Below are 24,704 nucleotides of genomic sequence, written 5' to 3' on the forward strand. Positions count from 1 at the left end.
ATATTAGAAGAAAACCTGGCTTTTTAATGAAGACTGTAAAAGTCAGAAAGGCATGGGCAGTTGTTCTACAGACTCAAGAGCACAAAGGACAGCCCAGACTACTATATCCAGCAAAACTTTCATTCACAATCAATGAAAAAAGAAAGATGTTCCATGAAAAAGAAAAAATCCAAGCAGTATCTATCTCAAACTCAGATCTACAAAAGGTGCTAGAAGGAAAACTTCAATCTAAAGAGGTTAATTACACCCAAGAAAACAAAGGAATAAATAATTCCAGATCACACCACAACAGTGAATAACAAGAAACAACAAACACTGCTCACTGACATCTCTCAACATCAATGGTCTTAATTTCCCAATAGAAAGACACAAATTAACAGAGTGGACTCTAATAACAGAATACATCCTTCTACTGCATCCAAGAAACATACAATAATATCAAGAATAGACATCACGTACAGGGTAAAGAATGGGAAAAGGTATTTGATAAAAATAGAATTAAAAAACAATCTGATATATCCATTTTAATATCGGACAAAAAGAGACCATACCAAAACTAATCAGAATAGAAAGGGAAAGATACTACACATTTATCAAGGAAAAATCCATCAAAAGGATATTGCAATTCTTAACATCTGAGCAGGGAACACAAAGGAAACCAAGTTCATAAAAGAAGCATTAGCTCAGCTAAAATCACATATTAATCCTAACACAGTAATAAGGGTGACTTTAATCTCCCACTCTTAGCAAAAGACGTCATCTGAACAAAAGCTAAACAGAGATATGCTAGAGTTAACTGATGTCATAAACCAAATGAACCTAACAGATATTTACAGAACATTTCACCCAAACACAAGAGAACATAATTTCTTCTTAGTACCGGATCAAACTTTCTCCAAAATTGACCACATAACTGGACACAAAGCAAATCTCAATAGATACAAGAAAAGGATCGTCTGGAGGCATTACCGTCCCTGACTTCAAACTCTATTACAGAGCTACAGTATTGAAAACAGCTTGGTATTGGTATAGAAACAGAGAAGTCAACCAATGGAATCTAAAAGAAGACCCAGACTTTAACCCACAAACCTATGAACACCTGATTTTCGATAAAGGAGCTAAAAGTATACAATGGAAGAAAGAGAGCATCTTCAACAAATGGTGCTGGCAGAACTGGTTGTCAACCTGTAGAAAAATGAAAATAGATCCATATCTATCACCTTGTACAAAACTCAAGTCCAAAAGGATTAAAGACCTCAATATCAGTCTGAACACACCGAAGCTGATAAAAGAGAAAGTGGGAAGTACTCTACAACATATGGGCACAGGAGATCACTTCCTACATATAACCCCAGCATCACAGACATTAAGGGCAACATTGAATAAATGCGAACTCCTGAAACTGAGAAGCTTCTGTAAAGCAAAGGACACTGTCACTAAGACAAAAAGGCAACCCACTGACTGGGAGAAGATCTTCACCAACCCCGCAACTGACAAAGGTCTGATCTCCAAAATATATAAAGAACTCAAGAAACTAGACGTTAAAATGCTAATTAACCCAATTAAAAAAAATGGGGCACTGAACTGAACAGAGAATTCTCAACAGAAGAAGTTCAAATGGCCAAAAGACACTTAAGGTCATGCTCAACCTCCTTAGCGATCAGGGAACTGCAAATCAAAACAACTTTGAGATACCATCTTACACCTGTCAGAATGGCTAAAATCAAAAACACCAAGATAGCCTTTGCTGGAGAGGTTGTGGAGAAAAGGGTACACTCATCCATTGCTGGTGGGAATGCAAACTTGTGCAACCACTTTGGAAAGCAGTGTTGTGGTTTCTCAGGAAATTTGGGATCAACCTACCCCTGGACCAAGCAATACCACTCTTGGGAATATACCCAAGAGATGCCCTATCATACAACAAAAGTATATGCTCAACTATGTTCATAGCAGCATTGTTTGTAATAGCCAGAACCTGGAAACAACCTAGATGCCCTTCAATGAAAGAATGGATGAAGAAAGTATGGAATATATACATATTAGAGTACCACTCAGCAGTAAAAAACAATGACTTCTTGAATTTTGCATGCAAATGGACGGAAATAGAAAACACTATCCTGAGTGAGGTAAGCCAGACCCACAAAGAGGAACATGGGATGTACTCACTCATAATGGGTTTTTAGCGATAAATAAAGAGCATTGAGCCTATAATTCGTGATCCTAGAGAAGCTAAATAAGAAGGTGGACCCAAAGAAAAACATATAGTTATCCTCCTGGATATTAACCTGCATCAGGCAATGAAAGGAGACAGACAGAGACCCACATTGGAGCACCGGACTGAAATCCCAAGGCCCAAATGAGGATCAGGAGAGAGAGCACAAGCAAGGAACTCAGGACCGAGAGGGGTGCACCCACACACTGAGTCAATGGGGATGTTCTATCGGGAACTCACCAAGGCCAGCTGGACTGGGTCTAAAAAAGCATGGGATAAAACCAGACTTGCTGAACATAGCAGACAATGAGGGCTGCTGAGAAGTCAAGAACAATGGCACTGGGTTTTGATCCTACTGCACGTACTGGCTTTGTGGGAGCCTAGGCAGTTTGGATGCTCACCTTACTAGACCTGGAAGGAGGTGGAAGATCCTTGGACTTTCCACAAGGCAGGGAACCCTGACTGCTCTTTGGGCTGCTGAGGGAGGGGGAGTTGATTCGGGGAGGGGGAGGGAAATGGGAGGCGGTGGTGGGGAGGAGGCAGAAATCTTTAATAAATAAATAAAAGAGAAAGAAAATTGAAATAACACCATCGATCTTACCTGACCATCATGGATTAAAGCTGGATATCAACCACAACAGAATCTCATGGAAACTTAACAAATATCTACTGATTGAAAAATGGGGCAAGACAGAAATTAAAGACTTTCTAGAATAGAATTAAAATGAATACACAACATCTCCAAACTTATGGGACACAATGACACTTATGGGACACTTCTAAGAGCCACGTTCAAAGCACAAAGTGCCTATATAAAATAATTGGAGAAATCTCATACTAGCAACTTAACAGCACAACTGGAAGCTCTAGAACAAAAAGAAGAAACCTCACTCAAAAGGAGAAGATGGCAAGAAATAATCAAATTCAGATATGAAAATAATAAAATAGAAAAATACAAATAATAAATTAATAAACAGCTCATTCTTTGAAAAAATTAACAGGATTCACAAACTCATATCCAAATTAACTAAAAAGCAGTGAGAGACTATCCAAATTATTAAAATTAAAGACAAAAAGGGTGATGTAACAAGAAATACTGGAGGCAATTCAGAGAATCATTAAGAATATACTTTAAAAACCTGTACTCCACCAAACCAGATAATCTAAAAAAAATGGATAATTTTATTGACAAATACCACTTTCCAAACTCCAGTCAAGATCAGATAAGCAACTTAAACAAACTTATAACCTCTAGTGAAATAAAAGCAATAATCAAAAGATTAACAACCAAAAAAAAAGTCCCAGGACCAGATGGTTTTAGAGCAGAATTATACCAAATTTCAAAGAAAAAATAATATCAATAGTCTAAATTTTTCTGCAAACTAGGAATAAAATGAAATTTCCTAATTCCTTTTTATTAGTCCACAGTTACAGATAAATTTCCTTTATAAGCACAGATGCAAAAATTCCCACTAAAATACTTGCAAACCAAATCCAAGAACACATCAAAAAGATCATCCATCATGAGCAAGTAGGCTTTATCCCAGAGATGCAGGGATGATTTGACTTATGTAAACTGATAAATGCACCATAATATAAAAACAAACTGATTGGCAAAAACCATATAATTATCTCATTAGATGAAGAAAGGCCTTTGATAAAATCCATCACCCTTTCACAATAAAAGTCCTGGAAAGAATACAGATGCAAGAGATATACCTCAACAAAATAAAGCAATTTCTAGAGAATCCATAGCTAACATCAACTTAAATGAAGAGAAACCCAAAGCAATTCTACTAAAATCAGGAACAAGACATTGTTTTTTATTCTCTCCATGTCTATTCAATATACTTCAAGTCTTAGCTAAAGCAATAAGACAACTGAAAAGGATCAAGAGTATGCAAATAAGAAGGGAAGTCAAAGCATTTTTATTTGCAGATGATACGATGGTATACAAAATGACCTTAAAACTCCACCAGAAAACTCCTACAGCTGATAAATATTTTCAGCAAAGTAGCAGGATACAAAATTAACACATAAAAGTCAGTAGCATTCTTATATACAAGCAGACTGAGAAAGAAATCAAGAAAACATGTTTTTCAATAACTTCAAATAATATAAAGCAAGTGGAAGACTTGTAAAATAAAAACTTTAAAACACTGAAGAAATTGAAGAAGACATCAGAATATGAAAAGCTCCTCCATGCTCATATATCAGTAGGATTAATACAGTAAAAATGGGTGTGCTACCAAAAGCAATCTACAGATTCAAAGCAATCTTCATCAAAATTACAGCACAATTCTTCCCAGATTTTGAAAGGGTACTTTTTTCTTTGGGTTTTATTAATCATGCTACACAATTTCATATGAAAACATAAAAAACAAAAAATTGCTAAAACAATCCTGAATGATAAAAGAACTTCCAAAGGTATCACCAGCCCTGATCTCAAATTGTTCTACAGACTTATAGTAATAAAAACAACATAATACTGGCACAAAATCAGACACATTGATCAATGTAATTAAATTGAAGACCTAGACATAAACGCACACATGTATGGACACCTGACTTTTCTTAAAGAAGTGAGAAATACACACCAGAGAAAAGACAGCATCTACAACAAGGGTGCTGGCATCTCTTATGTAGAAGAATCCAAACAGATCCATACTTATCACCTTGAACAAAACTCAACACCATGTGGATAAAAAACTTTAGCATAAAATCAAATACATGAGTCTGATAAAATGAAAAGAGGGGAATAGCCTTGAACTCATTGGCACAAGAAAAGACTTTCTGAACATTAGCACAAGTACTAAGATCAACAATTAATAAATGGGACCTCATGCAACTGAAAAGCTTCTGCCCAGCAAAGAACACCAACATTTGGACAAAGCAGCAGCCTACAGCATAGGAAAATATTTTTATCAACTACATATCCAATAGAGGACTAATATCCATGATATATAAAGAACTCAAAAAACTGGACATCAAAAACCAAATAACTCAATTTAAAAATATGATACACATCTAAACAGAATTTTCAAAAGCAGAATCTCACATTGCTGAGAAGCACTTAAGGAAAAGTTCAACATCATCAGAGAAACACAAATCAAATCACCTTATATTCATCAGAATGGCCAAGATAATAAAATAAACGTCAGCTCAAAGGGGTAAGTATGCAACGTTTGCTCGTAGAAATGCAAACTTGTACAGCCACTATGGAAATTGGCGTGGTGGTTCCTTCGAAGCTGGAATCTACCTCAAGACCTAGTTATACCACTCTTGAGCATATAAACACAAAGGATGCTTCATCCTACCACAAAGACATTTGCCCAGCTATATTCATTATTGCTCTATTAATAATATCGAGAAACAACCTACATGTCAAATGTGGTACATTCACACAATGGAATATTACTCAACCCTTAAAAACCAAAATAAAATCACAGGTAAATGGATGGAACTAGAAAAAATAACCATTCTGAGTCAGGTAATTCAGACTCAGAAACACTGCTATGGTATGTATTTGCTTATATTTGGATGTTAGCTGTTAAGTAATTGGTAAGCAATTATAATCCACGTAAACACAGAAGTTGGGTAGAGAGTAAGGAAGAGGTAGAGGAATGAATTTCTTAGGAAGGGGAAATAGAATAGACAGTTATGAATGGTGGAGTGGGGGCTGAAATAAGAGGATCAAACAGGGAGGGGAGGAGAAGGGGGGGAGGACATGGGAGAGACAGCTAAAACTAAGGGCCATTTTAGGGGTTATGTAGAAATTTAATACAGTAGAAGCTTCCTAAAATATATATTTATATGAAAGGTAACTAAATAAAATCCGATAATAGGGAGGCAGAGCCCAACTGTATATATCTTATTTACAAATGAAACTTTTAGTGCCAGAAATGGGCACATACAATCAAGTTGTTGACTAAAGAGGTGACAGGGGAACCCCTAAATGACTCAGGTTATTGCCAAGGCAATTGATTGTTCTCTACAAACTGATGGTAAGACACTCTTGCCAAACACAACACCTACATAACTCATTGAACGTGAAAAGCCTTTAGCAATTTGGAGGGGAGCAATTGGACTTTAGAATGTGTTGAGTTGCAGATTTTAGAGGTTTGTTTTCTCATAGCCTAATTGACCTACAAAGCTTTTGGTTTGCACATTTTTTTTAGCTTTTTAAGCTATATTTTAACTTTAAAAACCTTCTAAAAGGAAAAATGTCAGCAGAAATATTTTTTAAATGTATTCTCTTTGTGTTAAGCCACTGGAATTGTAGGATTTCTTACAACATCTAAAGCCGCCCTGACAGATGTAGAAATTCAAAGGTCATCATTATTCATATTACAGGTAAGATATCTGCTGTTGAGAAAATTAGGAAACTCAGTCAGGGTCACAGAACTGTTAAGTGACTAGCTCATGTGCACTGATCTCCAAATGCAACTTCTTCTTCTCCTCCTCCTCCTTCTCCTCTTTCTCCTCTATGTCTCACTCCCACTTCTACCCACACCACTTAACATTCTCATTCCTTTTGGCTTCCAACAAATAAACCATAATAATAGGAAGGGAAATACACCTACTTGGCAATTTCATGTGATAGCGCCTGCCCTGAGATTATCCCCAAATTACCCAAATGACTTTCTACAAAACGTGCTCGTGGTTTGACACATAACACCTTTACAAAGAAATAATGCCTTTCCACAGCTGAAAAGTCCACTAGCTAATTCCAGTACTTGCTTGACTATCCAAATATCATGTGGACATTTTGCAGTATTTTTAAATCTGTAAATGTTGAAACAGAGTAGATGAGGGTGATTGAGTGGAGGGGTATAAATGGAAAAATATATATGTTTCTTAAAAAACCAAACATGCCTATACAAAAATCAAATATATGAACAAAGAAAATCACTCTCAGTCACTCAAAAAATGCAAACCATATAATTTTAAAGAGCCATAGTAGTGCTTGCTGGCACAGAATTTAGGATGCTTCACTCCTGGTTTTAGCTTAAGTGAAACACCAGGTACAGGAGGCTGGGAAAATGTGAGGAAAGAATCCAGTCTCATATATCCTCATTTCCAGTTAGGACTGGCCTGAGGGAGGGACAGCACCAATGACAATTTAATCTGTCTACTAACAGACTTCCAGTGACTATCTCCAATGTCAGGGACTGTCTGTTCTCTCTAATAATGACACGGGGGCTGTTAAAGACGTCATGCATGGCGGAAACTCCTGATCACTCCCTTTTACATACTTCTTAGACTGCAGATTTGCAAAAGAAGTTGCTCTCAGCCTTCCTAAACAAAATCATAAGGTGCTCACACATGCCCTCACACAAGAACCTACTGGTCTCTCAAGATAGATAGTCTTCATCACACCAAACTATGATTGCCTCTTTAATTGTTTATATCACCTAACAAAATGTGATTCTACAAAGAGAGAAACACAGCATGCTGAAGATGATCTATAAAGGCCTAGAGAGTGTTGAGGGCATGGATGCCACCTCGGGCGACCCTCGGCTCCAGCAGCATTTAGTGAGAAGCAGACTGAACAGGCAAGTCTCCTAAACTTCCCAAAGCCACAGTTTCTAAAAGAAATGAAATGTTCCCCCTTGGGACTAGCATTTCCCCAAGGCCAAATACATTCCAAAAGAACAAATTAAGTGTTTCAGAAAATTGTTTACCAGATTGCAGCCACCCAGGAAGCCACTCAGTTCTGCTTTCCTGGAGATCCATGGGGAACACTCTACCCTTGGCTGTGCTTTCAGGAAATGCTAGCAGACAGGCCTTTGGTTGAGGCTGGCAGGGGGAATAACTCTGACCCAAAATCCCTCTCCTGCCTCTTCTGTTTAGGTGCTGGGCACTGCTTCTGACTCTGAGAACTCATTTAACCCTGGTGAAGACTCTGAAATAGCTGCTGCTATATAAATGTCCCTGCTTTAGCAAAGAAGAAAGTGAGACACAGAAAGAGGGAGAAACCCACCAAGTTCATTCAACAAGTATGTGGTGGAGCTGAAATTCAAAGCTAGAGTCTTAGTTTTTACGTGTGCCAAGGACCATATCGGACCTCACCAGTTTGGGACTGGTGATCCTAAATCAGGTAAAATTCTACCAGGCTTCTTCTTTGGTCCCCCAGCAACTATTTTCAGTGTTTTTAATCAACTGTTTACCTGGCATTCTTGTATGAAAGTCAAGGCTAAAAGACGACCCTGATCATCCCTCAGCTCTAAATGGAGTTTTCCTCCTGCAAAGTATGTTGTCTTTACAAAAGCAACAGAGACATTGCTCAAGAGAAGATGTCCTGGGACATACAAAAAGAAAGTTAATTGGTAACTAAGAGAACACCTGCCACTCAGCAGAGGAAAGGGCTGGGCATACTTCTAACAAAAGATTTGCTACCTAGTCAACAAGCTCTAAGAACAAGGAAACCCAGACAGTCTCACCGATAAAGGACAACAGCAAAAACGAAACATCTCATTTTCTGTCACGTGTAAGCAGAGTCACGCAGCAGTCATCCAGAGGTAGTAGAATGCAGAGTTAAGCTCTGAGCTCCAGAGCCCGAGTCTTCATTTTATAAGTGCTTCATAATTAATGATGCCGAGATGGCAATTTGTATTCTACTAGGCTGATTCTTTTGCAGAAATCGATGGTCTGACAGAGGAAATCCTTTTGGGAAGAGACTATTTAATCATCTTCATTATAATCATCATTATCATTGTGATAAATGGCATTTATTGAATTCTTAAGATGTGCAAGGCTTTGAATATGAATGACCACATCTCATCCCTTCTCTAGCTTTGAAAGATAAGTTTACTAAATATTAGAAGGCACCCAGCATTGACTCCTCACAATAGCCCCATCCAGTACTTAACCTCAAATGAGTTTATTTCTGGCAACCTGGCGGAGGACCCACATAGTAGAATAGCCATACCTCTGTAGTACACATTAGTGGCGAACAAAGCTTTCACATAAATGCAGATGTGGTTTGTAAAGGTATGTCAAGAATCTTCAGATCCTTTTTCAGCAGTGTGACAACAAATAACTAATTTCCATGGTCCTCAGCTTCTCCAGCATACAAATGCAATGAGACCACCTCACTAGAGTTTGTGGTAAATGATCCCTTTTATATCTGAGAGCACCTGACAGAGAGAGGAGCTTCTGGAGAGACAGGCTTCCTTCTGCCCCTAGTATGCAGCTAAAATGCCCTCTGACTTGCCCATGTATTCTCCCTTAACTAATTAAACAGAACAAAATGTCTACCTTTCATCTTTCTCATGGTACCTGACGGTCTAACTGAGATCCAAGCTTGCTTCTCTGTGGTGATGCTCTATACTGTTGACCCTGTCTGTAATCCTCTTGCTCCATTCAGGAAGGAGCGTCAGCCTAAGCCTAAGCAGAACTTCCTCCAATCCATCTCAGTTCCTCCCTTCTCCCCTACTCCCTGAGCTTTGCCACTTCAGCAACCTCAATTCTCACAAAACTGTTACTCAAAATAGATTCCTCCAGAAGCTGCCTGACTGTGGTCTCCTGCAGAGCGAGATTCATGGGTTTATGGCAGCTGCTGCCCATCCATTCTCAGAAGTCTTTGGATCTGCCCTCTAGATATGTGGATGTTTGCTGAAGTAGTTTCCCCGCCCAAAAATATCACAGAATATCTGAAAGCAGTTGAATATTTATATTGTAATTCATATATCAATTTCTCCTTTCCCTTAAGTCTTATTATCTTTTCCCTAAGCCTTATCTAGAAGGTTCGAAAATCTGCTATAATTCTCTTTTCCTATATTCCCAAACACCTGGCATTGACACAGGAAGCCAAATCCAAGCACTACTCCAAAAGCTGTCTCTTTCCATAGCAGGCAAGTCCTCAATGAAATCTGAAGACAAGGAAGGTCTTCTGAATATGCTTCCTCTTCCTCTTGGCCTGTCTGAACAAAGCCCAAGCTTGTGACCCATTTAAAACTCCCATCACCACATGCCTTCCTTGACACCGGAGCGCACCTTGGCCTGTCCTTCCAGCAGCTAGCTCAAGTCACTCAAACAACCCTTCAGGCCACCTTGACAAGGTTGCCTTCTGCTGGTCATTAATCCAAGTGTGACCTTTCTGCATTGTTCCACATCTAATCACAACCTCTATTTCTAGGATTTACTGGCTCTACCTGTAGGGGTGGAACATAGCTGAATGGCTGTATCCTTGGGGAACAGACCTTCTACCCGCAAATACATACCCACAGTCTTGAGGTCTTAAGCCAAAGAAAAGTTGCTGGCAGCTGGAAAGCTCTTGTCTCCAAGTAGCCTGATGTCTCCAGCTGAGATTACTGATTTCGTGTCATGACTAACGCAAAGTCAAAATGAAACTCTGGACTTCCAGAGTGCTCTAAAGAGCTAATAAATCCAAAGTGAATGAGACTTCCTAAATTTAGCCTCTTTTATGAGGCCATTCATGAGCACTTCTGGCTTTCTCTACTGAAACAGCATGCAACAACTGTAAATATTAACAAAATGGGGAGGAGGGTCGAGGAAAATGAAACAAAACACACTCGAGACCCTGTCTGGTTCCAAAGAGGAGACCCCTACATGAGATTTCTCTGTCACAAACTTCATGTAATTCTAAGTACAGATGAACAATCTGTACTCCGGTGGAATGGGGTAGTGTTTCATTATGCTGAATCTCAGGAATGAGTGCGATTATAACTCTGTGACTACTATAGAAGTTTGATTCTGAAGATGGATTCTGGGTTGCCATGAAGTGTTTTGCTCATGTATATATTACTCAGATGATTTGGGGGCACAACTAACACAAAGTCATTGCTGAAATTTTTATGTTTTGTTGGTTTCTTTTGAGGTATAAGCACAGAATACTTTTTTATCAATTTTTAAGGATACAAACATTTCAATGTTATCATTTCACCTGATTCATTTGGCAAGACATTTAAATGCAAAAGGCAATAGAAAAGTTGGAAAGCAAAAGGAAAATGGGAGGCCAAGAATGACTGAGCCCTGAAGCAGTAGCTGTGTGTGCGTATGGAACGCCAAGTATGTCCTAGCTTTCTGTGGGTTATCACACTGATTTAATGAGAGTCGTAGCTACACAGATAAACATACCTCATAGCTTACATGGATTATCTCATTTAATCACATTACTATTACTACCATGTTACAGATGTGTCGGCAGAGACTGCTCATTTGTTTCCTGGCAGCACAGACCCAAAATAACCACACAGAAACTGTTTTATTACAACACCGTTTGGCCTATTAGCTCATGCTTCTTATTGCCTAGCTCTTATATCTTAAATTAACTCATTTCTATTCATCTGTGTATCGCCATATAATTGTGACCTACCAGTAAGGCTCTATCCAGCAACCAGCATCTGTCTCCTATGCTGCTACATGGCTTCTCCCTGGCTCAGCCTTCTTTCTCCCAGCATTCAGTTTAGTTTTCCCACCTAAATCTACTCTGCCCTATCACAGGCCAAAGCAGCTTCTTTATTCATTAACCAATAAAAGCAACACATATACAGAAGGATCTACCATATCACAGATGGGAAAACTAAGTCCCAGGAAAACATTTACAAGATTTACAACTGGAAAAATGAAGACTCCAAGCTGGTCTCCCACTGCAGGGACAGCACTTTTTAAGCCCTACATGGTTACTCCCACTTCAAAGAAGCAGTGGCCCACAGCTCTGTGCTGGGAGAGGGCTTAGGAGTCTCACTCAAGCTCTGTCCAACCTGGGGTCTTTCTGCTCAGCAGCGCCCTGCAGCATGTCTACAGCATGGGGAGGGCTTTTGGGAAGTGAAAACATCTTGTAAAGCATCCTGTACTCTTTCCTGAGCCCTGCCAGAGACTTGCATAAGCCAGGGCAGTGCAGTCTTTATAGTTGATTTCAGCAGAATACAGTTACCACTCAGCAAGGAGCTCAGGGAAAACTGGCTTAGGGCCAGGGAACGAGGAAGGGAAGCATAAACTTGAAGAATCTACACTGTGGGTCAAAGCATCAACATCACAGAAAGTTCTTCCTATTCCTTCTGGGTGAGCAGTGTGTTCTTGCCAGCTGCCTGTGAGTTGGTGTCCAAAGACTCCAATCTACCCCTGTGAGACTGCTGACAGCCCACAGGAGTCACAAGCTCACCCAAAGATTCCACCCTCACGGACAACAACAGGTACTCATTTCTCTCTCCTCTTATGTCCCCATCAGCCATACTCCCTTGTCCTATTTAGTGAGGACATCCACCAAGCCCCACTGCTTTGCGGATGGTGTGTTGGGCTTCACTTCATCACGTCAACTGTTGTCAAGTCTTCTGTGTGTCTACTAGGAGCATAACTGCTGAGATCAGGTGGCTCAAAATATGAGAACAGAACATTTTCTGCCTCGGTTCAGTGGCAGACACAATATATGCAGTATCAAAGGACATAAGGGACAGGCCTCCCAGGCAGATACACACAACAAAAAAATTTACAAGGAGAATAAAGAGAGTGTGTTCCCTGATGTGTGGACCCCAGTCAGGTAAATATGCAAAACTGGACCAAAGAAGGATTTTAAGAAACGCTGACATGGGAGAGACAGGTCAGCGGCTGCCACCTCATCTCTGTTCAGGATTGGGAGGAGCTGCTTCTAAAAATTCTCCCCAAAATAGCCTCCAAGGCAAGCACCCAGCATGCTCCTCTGTGTGACTGCTGCAGCAAGGGGACAGTGAGGACGGGCACATAGCTCATGCCTGAGAAAGGTGGCACTCCTTATACACTGAGGTTTCTCACCATCCAGGATGTAATGAATTTTAGAAATGGATCAGCTACCACCCAGTGGTAACTGAGGAAAGCTGCTGTGGAGATGAGCCCACACACCTGAGGAATTCGGAAGCTTGCTCTTGAGTCCAATGTGAGAGATGGCAGACAAAGTCACTGTGGGCCTTGAGAGGGGTACCTGCTAGAGGCTGCAGAAATCCCAGCACCCCGAGGTGGAGGAAGAAAGCCTAAACAAGTGCTCGGGAAAGTGGGCAGGGAGAAGGACCCAGCAGGGATACCCCTAAGAGCCCTAAGAGATGACTCCCCAGAAAGGGCCTTTCTTTAAACACTCATGCGTTCTCCCAGCCCATAGAAACAGCTGACCCGCTTCCCTCTTCTCCCATCAGTCTGCAAAGGATCAACACAGCAGCAAAGTGGGTGGGTGCCCTCCAAGGGCCCCATTCACCTGAAGACTTCCAGAGTGGGGAAGGTCCAATAATGGGCAGCTACTAAAGAATTTTGATATCTCTCTTAGACTGGCCATTCTAATTCCTGAACTGAGTCTGCGCAAATGACGAGGTCCAGTAGACTATTACCTGTGGAGAGCACGAAGGTCCGCCAGCTCTTTCGTCCGGGGACCATATTCACAGGGAGTCAATTTAAGTGTGAAGAAACTGCTGGCCTTTTCCTACACAAGCCTGTTTCCTCCACACAGTGGTTATAGCACAAACAACCACATCCACAACCAAGTCCTAGAGAATTTAGGACAGTAGGATCCAATGGGTCCCTTCTCTATGCTCAACAAAATCTGTCCTCATGAAGGGACCAGAGGCCCACAGTTTGTGCAAAGTTACTGGAGCCAGCGTGGCACTAGTGGAGAAGCCAGAGGGCACGAAGAACTTGGATGTACTATGACACCTTTAAGTACTTCGCCCAGCGCCATGAAATTTGACTTGAGGGCCCTGACCAGGACACGTCCTCCTCATCTCTCTCACTGGCCTGTGCCATGTCAAAATCCCGTCGTTCCTTCGTCATGGCCACACTAAATTTAAGTATTCTGAGAAATACAGGGCAGTTTACACTCCTCTTCCAAACCTCATTGCAAATTACCATATTTCTCCAAACTGAGATACCCTGTTTTGATGCTCCAATAACTCCTGTTAGCTTGTTTTTGCTTTTTTCAAGAAAATGTTTCTCTGTGTGACAGCCCTGGCCATCCTGAAGCTCTTGGTAGACCAGATGGCCTCCAACTCACAGAGATCCACCTACCTCTACCTCCTGAGTGCTGGGATTAAAGGTGTGAAGCACCACTTCCAGCAAGTTTTAATATAACCTTTAAATATTTAATGTTATAACATCGTGACCAAATCAAATCAAAGGAATTATAATAGTGAATATACTTTAGGACCAACATGGATTTTCCATAAGTAAGGACCCTGCATCTCTGAGGGCTCCCATGTCACCACCATGTCATCTTGGTTCAGTACCATCTTAAGAACAGCTAAGATCACAGTTTAGGACATGAAAAGTCATATTGTCTCCTGTCACTGGTACAGGGAAAGGGAAAAGCGAATAAGCTTGCTGAGCATTGTGCTGCAGGACCATATTTTTTTCTGAAAGAATAGAGGATGTATTTTGATTCAGGACTGCAAAATCCTGCCTCATAAAATAGCATACCCCGTCCCTTATATGTAACAACTCATTGTTCATCTACAAAGATGTTTTAGACCACCAGCTGGGGATCAGAACAGGCAGGAGGTAACTTTGAAACCAGAGTATTGCATACCTCTTAACAAGCTCCATGACCCTGGGCACATGGCTTACTGTCTCCGGGGCTATATTTTTCATCTTTAAAACATGGAACAAAAATAGATACCCTGAATATCTGCAATGAAGTTTGAATCACTTTTAAAACAAAATGTGAAGAACAGTGCCTGGCATACACTGGGTGCTGGGTAGCATTTCAGCAATGTGGATGGCAGACTCTTCTGTAGTAGGAGATTGTTTGTTCGTTCCAGCTGCCCAGATCCAAAATAATTACACAGAAACTGTATTAATTACAACATTGTTTGGCTAATAGTTTAGGCTTCTTATTAACTCACTCTTACATCTTAAATTGGCCCATTTTTATTATTTTGTGCTTTACTATTATTGTTGCGGTTTACCAGTAAAATTCCAGGGCATCTGTCTTCTTCGGCAGCTACGTGGTGTCTCCTGACTCCACCTTCTTTTCTCCTCTCTCTCTGTTTGGATTTCCTGCCTTATTCTATTCTGCGCTGCCATAGGCCTAAAGCAGCTTCTTTGTTAACCAATGGTAACAAAACATATTCACAGCATACAGAGGGGAATCTCACATCACTCTTATGTTTCAATATAAACAAAATTTAAGGGCTCAGAGAGACCACAGGATGAGGCACAAGCAGGCTTTCCGCAAGGGAACTTGATGATGTTATCTGCTGCCCTTCAAATAAGAAAACTAACCTGTGAGGCTGGTGTACCTGAACAGTTGCCACTTCACCTTTGCCATCTGTGCACCTGGGAGATAACCACTCAGTGACACTTGTGGAGCCCCAACCCCCTCCTTACTCTGAGAAACCCAACGGTGCTGCATAGCTGAAGAACATGGCTCACGGAGAGGGGAAACGGGAAAACCTCCAAAGTCCAGCTTCACTGCCCCGGACTTGCCCCAGCCTCTGCCTCCTCTTGCTATCACCGAGTGTATACCTGCCATGCACACACTACACATATGTAGAATGGATCCTAACCCTAACCCTATGGATGGGAGGCATGCAAAGCCAAGCTAGAACTGATAGGGTGGGTTATCAGCTGTCTGTTTGCTGGCTTGTACTGAGAAGTTTTCTATTTCTAGCATCTCCCCTATCAACAGGCCAAGAGGCGTCTCACCTCCCCAACTCCCTCCTCCATCCCACTCCCTCACCTCCACCCCAGCATGACTTCCCGGCTGAGCTCAGAAGAGTCCCTGCCCTGTCCGGCTCCCTTCCTGGGCCAAGAAGATATCATCTTATATCAAGGCGGGTATTTTGTGTTATATGATAAAGCATTTCAGCAAAGTCGTGTCTATATGTGTTTACAGTTGGGGACAATAAAAAGAAGTTACTAAACATACCTTTAGAAATAAGCTTAGGAAACAGTAGGTGAGGATTTTAACAGAATTTGTTTGCCAGCTCTTTGTTACAATAAACTACTCCTTAATGCCTGATTGTAGGCAAAAAATATGGGGTGTCCATGGCTCTCAAGTCCAAAGTGATCAGATGAAAACCCCAGAAAAGGCCTTTTTCTTCTTCAACCAACATATTTAAGCTATGTGGCATAAAATCATACATCTGAAAAGATAACAACTTCAGGCTTCTTGGCTGGAAGCCATCACTTACAACATTTGGAGGAATCAGCCTGCTGGCCCCCAGAGCACAAATGTACAACCAATTAAAATGTATGTCTCCTTGATGCCTTAGAGACCCCATTTCAAGAAACAATACTCGATCTATGACTACACATCAGCACTTACTTAGCACCCTGGGTAGCCATGTAGATAGACAATGGGAGATGTTTTTCATCCCAAGTAGGCAGAGGCTTTTAAGCACTAGACTCACCATTGCTTTTGGTGCTTTTTCATTCTCTGAGACCAAAGAAGAGGATGCCACAACAGACTGCTGATTCTGAACACTAGCAGCATGCTATATTCACCAACGCCTTAAAAAAAAATCCCAGAGCAAAGACCACACAACAGAACGGTTTGGTCAGAGTCTGGGGTGAGATCCAGGTGTGAGTTCTGAAGCTTCTACGTGAGTCTAGTGATCATCCTAGAAAAGAACCATTGCTCTGCTGGGTTCGGGTAGCTACAAGATGAAGAAACCTGGTCTCCAAACAGAGCAAGGAGAGAGCATATCCACCAACAACACGGACATTTCATGGTGAATGCAAGATAAAGAAACTTCAAGTGTTTTAAGCAACTGATAGTCTGAGAGCTTGGTCTTTAGAACTGCCTCCACTGCCGGGTAGGGATCTAGAAGTGATGCAGCGCTTCCCTCGTCAACTAAGGTGTTCTTTGCCACTATGGGCGATGCCTTGATGCCTAGAAACTGAAGATGCCTTTGTGTCCAGAGTTCCACGTGATTAAAACCATGGAAGTCACTGGAAAACAACCAACCTGCTGGGATGCAAACGAGCAACTGTGTGTCACGTTCCCCCAACATAAACACCGCGCCAAACAACTTCTCATTCGGTGTCTCGGTTTGAGCTACTGTAATGAAATGTCATTAACTGGGTGGTTTATAAAGCTTTCTGTTACGTCCTAAAAGGTTGGTTAAGATCAAGGTGACAGGAAAACTGTTGTCTGGGGAGGGCTTATGTTTCGTCTGTGAACCGCAATCTTCCTAGTGTGCCCTCATGAGGCACAGAAAGCAAGCAAGCTCCTCTGGATGCCTCTCCTAAGGGCGCTAACCCATTCCTTCCATCCTCTCAAGGCCCAACCTTTAGACAATTTGCTTTGGAAATTATGTCCCAGCTTATGAATCTGAGGTGACATAAGCTTTCCAGCCTCAGCATCCTCGCAAAGGAAGCCCTCCTCTTCATTAATGTGAAAATAACATTTACAAATGAAGAAATTGTGGCCTAGACAAGAAAATCACTCTCTCCAAATCTCAGAACCAAAGACAACATCAGATTTTCCAAGGTGGTATTCTTTCAACCATATTCTGATATTCTAACCCACTAATGTGACCCAAGGCAAAAGGCCAAGATTAGTTTGCTGTAAGAAAGAACCTAGCTATGACAAAAGAGCAATCACAGAAAAAAAAAAAAAAAAAAAAAAAACCACTAACTGGGCTTTGGGTGTGGCACAATATCAGCATGGTAGAATCAGATCCTGGAAACAAGTGAATGAAATATGGGCCTTCTAGACTCTAAGCAAGGCAAGTCCATAAACTAATGCAAGGGCCACGGGCCACAGATGAGTCTGCAAGATGTAAGTTCCATTGCTGCAGCATCGGCCTCCCCTTGAGGGCAGAGGTTTCCACTAAACTTTCAAGCCTTCCTCCTGACTTGAGCCCCAGTCTTCACAATGGGAACAGTTTCAGAAATTTCCCAGCCCCATCTCCTGGCCATTTGTTGAAGAAACCTGAGAAAGTAAAAGAAGGCATGTTTTAATAAACAAATCTGCTAATTACAATTCTACAAAGTTGTCAAGGGCTCCATGTGCCTAGTACCATATCAGACTCCAATATAGCACTAACTGAAGACGAGGTGGCAGACAAAAGGATCCTATGTTTGCATTAAAACCAGAAGTCATAACAATGTCTTGTTGACATCAGGGTGGCCCATGCCTACGTAGGCTTCAAAAGTAATGGGGTGCCATACAAGCTCACTGTCTTTACCAGTGAATGTACCCACAATGCTTGTGACACATTCTGGCTCTCATCAGGGCTCACAAAATGAATTAGCGATGACCTCCAAGTCTTTCTGTGAATCATCTCTAATCCCCAAGGCCTTCAATTAAATGGTTCAGAGATGCCTTAAAGGCAGATGTCACAGAATCACATTTTACAACTTTGATGGGCCTCTTTCCATTGCAGTCTATGATAACAGCACCCCTAGAGCTGTGCTCTACACACCCTACATGACCAAATATTGCCTTGCCCTCTCCTCTTCTTTGTAAGAATTCATCCTTCATCCAGATGAATGCAAGTTACTCTTGAATAGACAGGAATCTGCTGACTAGAAGAACATCAGAGGTCAGCACTAAATCAAAGTAGGCATCAGCATAAAGGGTCTCCCGTTCCGTTCACCCCTAAGGCTGGTAACCCCTGAGGTGCATCATACTGAAACTGAGCTGCTGGCTCACTAGTCTGTTTCCCTTATCAGACTGGAAGAAGCTCAAGACCAGAGATGCTACCTTACCCTGGTACCTGACACAGAAGCTGACATACTGAAGGTGCTCAGTACCTTTGCTGACAGATGGAGGAATCAGTGGACTCACTCCTTTGTGGATTTATAAAGCCCTTTCTCCATAGCAAATACAGTTCTAGACCCTGTGGATATAACCACACATAGAACAGCCAACAAACCCATCCCGTCCTTGCAGAGCTTGTGTGTTAGAAACTGGGAAGGGAACACATGAGTGAAAACACTGAAGGCTGTAGAAGTAGTGGTGTGAGGCACAGGGTCATGGCTGTCAATGATGGAGTGCTAACCACATGCCAAAATCTATACCCCAACAATCTAGGAGGCAATGTGCTATGCGGGTTAAGAACACGGCTGCAGAATTATACTGTTCAAGTCATATCCAACTCTACCCCTTGTTGACTGTGACCTTGGGCAACTTACTCTCTTAGTCTTAGTTTCCTCATCTGACAAAGGGTTATTGTGTAGTTGGAACCAGTAGAAGGACCAGATGACACGGTTTTTACAGAGACTACAAACCCCATTCTTCATACCCACTTAGTGCCCACAGGTAAATAGCTACTCTCACCTCCCATTTATCATGCGCATCAGCCTATGAGAGATAGGTGTCTCCTTCTTGGAGAAAGAAAAGAAGCTAAGCTTACACAGATAGGAACAGACAAAGCCAGATTGACCCAAACTTACTCAATTCTAACGTCTATGCTTTTAACTACTATGACTTGTGAAAAGGCCAGCATCACAGAGTCTGGAGAGGCCAATCCTCCTCCTAACATTTCCCCAATAGTCAAGTACAACATCTGATAGCCCTTCAAGATATAGCATCTAACTCCATGCTTCTTCTATACAGAACCTCTTTGATGAATGGGCACACAGCCAAGAACAAAGTGGTCACCAGGGGGCGGGGGTAACATTCTGGGACTACTCATATTATTCTATGTTTTGTTTTATTCTCTGGTTCAGACTGGTCCAGAACTTATCATTTGGGAAGATCAGCCATCAGCAGAGGGTTGACGGTTCTAGGGAAACAGATGGTTATAGAAGGAAAATTACCATAAGGGTTCTGGAGGTTGGGGCCAACACATGTTTGTACAGCCCAAAGCAGAAGGGAAAGGAGGGATACACAGGGTGGGTGTGGTAAAACTAGGACTCAGAGATGTACAGACCTAGGCTATTGTGGCCTTCTTCTCCTGTGGGGTTCCTGAAATGAGCTCATAAAAGGCAAAGTGAATTTAACCACACAGACCACTCTCCATTCCCCTTTCTGCTGGTAAAAGAGAAACTAAGATATAAAAGGAGATGATGGGGTGGCCCAACCTCATACCCCATCATAAAGAGGACATGGCTAACCCGGAGTCCAGAAGAAGGCTGACTTGGAGATAAGCAATGATTCCACCCCAGAAAAAGGGGGATTAAAAGACACACAACAAGGAGGAGAGTTAAGAGAAAGCAAGACTGGGATTGGGAAACCCTCCACCACCTCAGATCTGAATAAGAGACCCACTGAAGGTCTCCCCTACTCCTGTGAAAGTTATTACTATGCAGTTTTATAAGGTCCTTTCCAAGGTCTGTACTGAGAACTACCCATAAATTAGCCCATCTCACCACCAACGGGGCTCTTTCTGTTCTCAGCTTACCCAACCATATCAAAATTACCAATCAGTGTATTTCCCACAGACCAGGAGAAGAACATATTCTAGGCTGAGAAGGGAGGGTAGAACTGTTGGGGGAAAGAAGAAAGGTGTGCCCAAAGTCCGCAGCTCAGGTGTATGAAGCTGAAGTTTAGGAAAAGAAGATGTTAAAGACTCTGAAGTCTCCAAGATCCCACTTTGACCTTATCACCCCAGGAGATACAAAACTAAGGGGGAAGGTTCAAATAGCAGTTTCAAGACTTAAAGTTGTATACCAATCTTGCTCCAAGTAAAATGCCCCTTTAATGTTAATTAATAATACTATTTATAAGCAATGCTAAAAGCCTCTGTGCTATAATCACCCTGGAACGGCCAACTCAATAAGGGTTGACAATGTTATGAATGTATAGCTGTGGAAGAGTGGGCAGCAGATGGTTGGATGATGGATGAAGAGGCAGATGGATGTGGATGGATAAATGGGAGGATAGGAGGGAGGATGGTAAATCTCTACACTACGTAACAAAATACCTCTTTGTTTTCAGGAAAACTGTATTTTTAAATAGAGGTCATTAGAAACTGGTATCTAGCATCAGAAATACTTTTGATGTAACTATTAACCCAAACCTACCAACTCCATATAAGGATTCATTTCTCACCAAATCACATTTCCCAGCCATTCTTTCTCTCTGCACGATCTCACTCAGATACAACAAAAAACACCTACTAGAAGATAACTTCAGCATTTCCTCCCAGTGCCGACCCCTGCCGTGACCTCTTGTCTTCTTTGGAGCTGTCAATTCTGTGTGTTCAGCTGGATGCCATGTATGACTTTAACCTCAACATGCCTACTTGAGTGCTAAGACTTGCCCCCTCTGCCTCAATCTTTGTCTCCCATCTAAATACCTAGTATCTCTAATCTCCAAAGTTTTAATGAAAAACATAAAATCTGTTCTTGTTATTTTCTCCCTTCTGTAGGCAATCAGTCACCATATCACTTTATCTGCCGTTTCAGAAGCCTTCTGAGACGTTTTCACTTATGATTTCTGCTCTTTGCAATCAGACACCCGCACATCTTTCTTCGTTCACACTACTTCACATGTGCAGACCTCTGCATGTTCAGATCCCTGAGCACTGCACTAGGGATTCCAAGACGGATAAAATACAATTGATGGAGGAAGGTCATTAGTTAAATAATAAAGAAACTGCTTGGCCCTCATAGGTTAGAACATAGGTGGGTGGAGTAAACAGAACAGAATGCTGGGAGGAAGAGGAAGTGAGCTCAGACTCGACAGCTCTGCTCTCCAGAGCAGAGGCCATGCTCCCCTCTCCCTGGCAGATGCCATGAAGCAAGCTGCCAGGTCAGACATGCTGAATCTTTCCCGGTAAGACTGATGCTACACAGATTATTAGACATGGGTTGATTGGGATATGAGAATTAACCTGTAAGGGCTAGAGTTAATGGGCCAAGCAGTGTTTAAATGAATACAATTTGTTTGTTGTTATTTTGGGTTATGAGCTAGCCAGGCTGCCACAAGCCAGGCAGGAACGCAGCCCACAGCTCCCCACAACAGAATGGCCCCCAACATGTGGCCAACTGCATCCACAGAAAGCCCGAGAAAGCTTGGGAAAGAATAGAGTAAAGCATGTTTTCTTTGTAGCAGCAATTTCTCGGGTCTCCTCTGCTTGCTAGAGGCAAACAAATGCTCTCATCTAAGAGAGGCTTCCTGACTCAGCTTTAGCTGCAAAACCTTGCAGCTCATTAAGAGGTCCTGCCACAAAACACTTAAATGGTGTTGATGAAAAGCTGAACGCATGCTTTTCGGTTTTCAGCTGTAGCAGGAAAAATTTAAAAATGCCAGCTTTGTGGGCCATCCTGCCAGGGCAAACTCTGACTCTTCCAAGCAGGTGGTCCTGACTATGGAGCTTTTTGATTGTTGCTTAATAACTGCTGCAGTTTGCTTGCTGGCAGGAACCTTGAAATGCCTAGAGTTGTAGCGATAAACGTGGCTACAGTCAGTACCTCAGCCACGAGGCTGGAAAGCTAAGGAATGGGCTGGATCCAGCCGTCAAAGCCACAGCTTTAGTCCTACTGATATTGCTTGGTAAATTAAAGACTCATGTGGTCAGAAAAAGAGAGATATACAGTAAAGAGAGATTCAAAGACAAAGAAAACTTCTAAATGATTTACAGTGTGTTAAAAATATATGCAGGCTAAAAGTTAAAGTTCTTAAAAGTCAAAAAGGAAGAAAGAGAGTAGTTGGGTGTGGTAGTACACACCTTTAATCCCAACACTTGGGAGGCAGAGGGAGATTGACCTCTGTGACTTCAAGGTGTGGCAGTACACACCTTTAATCCCAACGCCTGGGAGGCAGAGACAGAAGTATCTCTGAGAGTTCAAGGACAGTCTGGTCTACAGAGTTATTCCAGGTCAAAGCTACAGAGAACCTGTCTCAAAAAGCAAAAAATAAAAGTAAAAATAAACGAAATAGAGGTTAAAATAAAGCTGCACAAAGATGGGAAATACACAGAGAATCTTGATACTGTATGCTATTATGCTATGTTTGAATTGTTTGAATGCTAAGGAAGAAACATCAGCTGCTAAAAGATACTTGTTTATAAATTCTGCTGAACTAATCCAACATAGATATTTGGGAAATACCTTGACTTCAGAATTTGGATCTAAGGATATGATACTTTGGAAAGGAGTTTCTTCTTTTGTTTTCACAGAGGATGAAACCCTGTGTATTGCTTCTATCACAATATGGTATGATGGACCACGCCTTCCCGAAAGGTTGCTGTGAACACCCTCAAAAAATTGCTTCGCTCAACTGCCAACTAAGATAAAACTAGCAGACAGGTTATCCCATAAAAAACCTAAATAACAGCGCCCCCATTCAGCAGGAAGCAGTTTGGAGAGAAATAACTGTGCCCATGTTCCCAAATATTGCTTATAAATGTTCTTTTACATTTAAAGGGGGAGATGATATAGGTATGAATAATTTGCATTGCTATAGATTTTAAGGTCAATTTTGTTATATGTATATGTATTTCTGATACTGATTAAGGTATTGTGATTGTGTAGTTCATTTAAAAATGTAATGTATATAGGTTGTTAATGGATAACTATCAATAATAGTCAAGCTTGTCGTCATGTTAGTTAGATTTTCTAGATGTACATAGATATATTTTAGATAGGCATTCTTCATATCTTTCAAAGATTATAAAATATGGCATTTTAAGTGTTTTAATAACTTAGGGTTTTTCTGACAATGAGACATGTCTGCTCCTGGCAGCACCAATCTACTTCAAGAGGAAGATAGGTATCGAAGAGGCACCTTATGGAGTTTGATAGCCATTTGGGCAAGAAACTGCTCTTGCCTGGACTATTGTATAAACTGGACACAGAGAACCCGCAGAAAGAGGACTGCTGAACTTGCCTAAAGGTGAGATGATCTTTCGGGGTTCCTGATTCATGAAAGAGTCTACAAGACATTCTGCAGAACACAGCAGATAGTGACTGAACTGCCTTTGAAATTTCCTGCTTCATGGAAATGTCTGCTGGAAACTATGGGCCTGTAGGCCGAAGATGGATGCCCCAACGGTGCAGAGGAACTTTGGGTGACTGTCCAGGCAGCGAGATATCTCTGTGATTCCTAGAATTTTATAAGTTGCTTACTTCTCATTTACTTGGGTCATATTATATCCTTCTGGAGTCTTTGATGGAGTTGAATACATAGATAGTTATAGTTTTCCTTCGTTATGATAAAGATAAAATAGATGTAAATATTGTAACTGTAATTCTTATTTGATAACTGTTTTGTTATATGTAATTTTGCTATGTTAAAGTTAAAGCCTTCCTTTTTTTTGTTTAACCAGAAAAAGGGGAAATTATGGAGGAAGGTCATTGGTTAAATAATAAAGAAACTGCTTGGCCCTCATAGGTTAGAACATAGGTGGGTGGAGTAAACAGAACAGAATGCTGGGAGGAAGAGGAAGTGAGCTCAGATGCCATAGCTCTGTTCTCGAGGGCAGATGCAATGAAGCTCCAACCCAGGATGGACGTAGGCTAGAATCTTCCCGGTAAGTGCACCTTGGGGTGCTACACACATTATTAGAAATGGGCTAGTCCAGGTGCAAGAGTTAGCTGAGAAGAGGCTAGATATAATGGGCCAAGCAGTGTTTAAAAGAATACAGTTTGTATGTTGTTATTTCGGGGCATAAGC

Source organism: Chionomys nivalis, chromosome 1 (genome assembly GCF_950005125.1).
Source record: "Chionomys nivalis chromosome 1, mChiNiv1.1, whole genome shotgun sequence".
In the NCBI taxonomy this organism is placed as follows: domain Eukaryota; kingdom Metazoa; phylum Chordata; class Mammalia; order Rodentia; family Cricetidae; genus Chionomys; species Chionomys nivalis.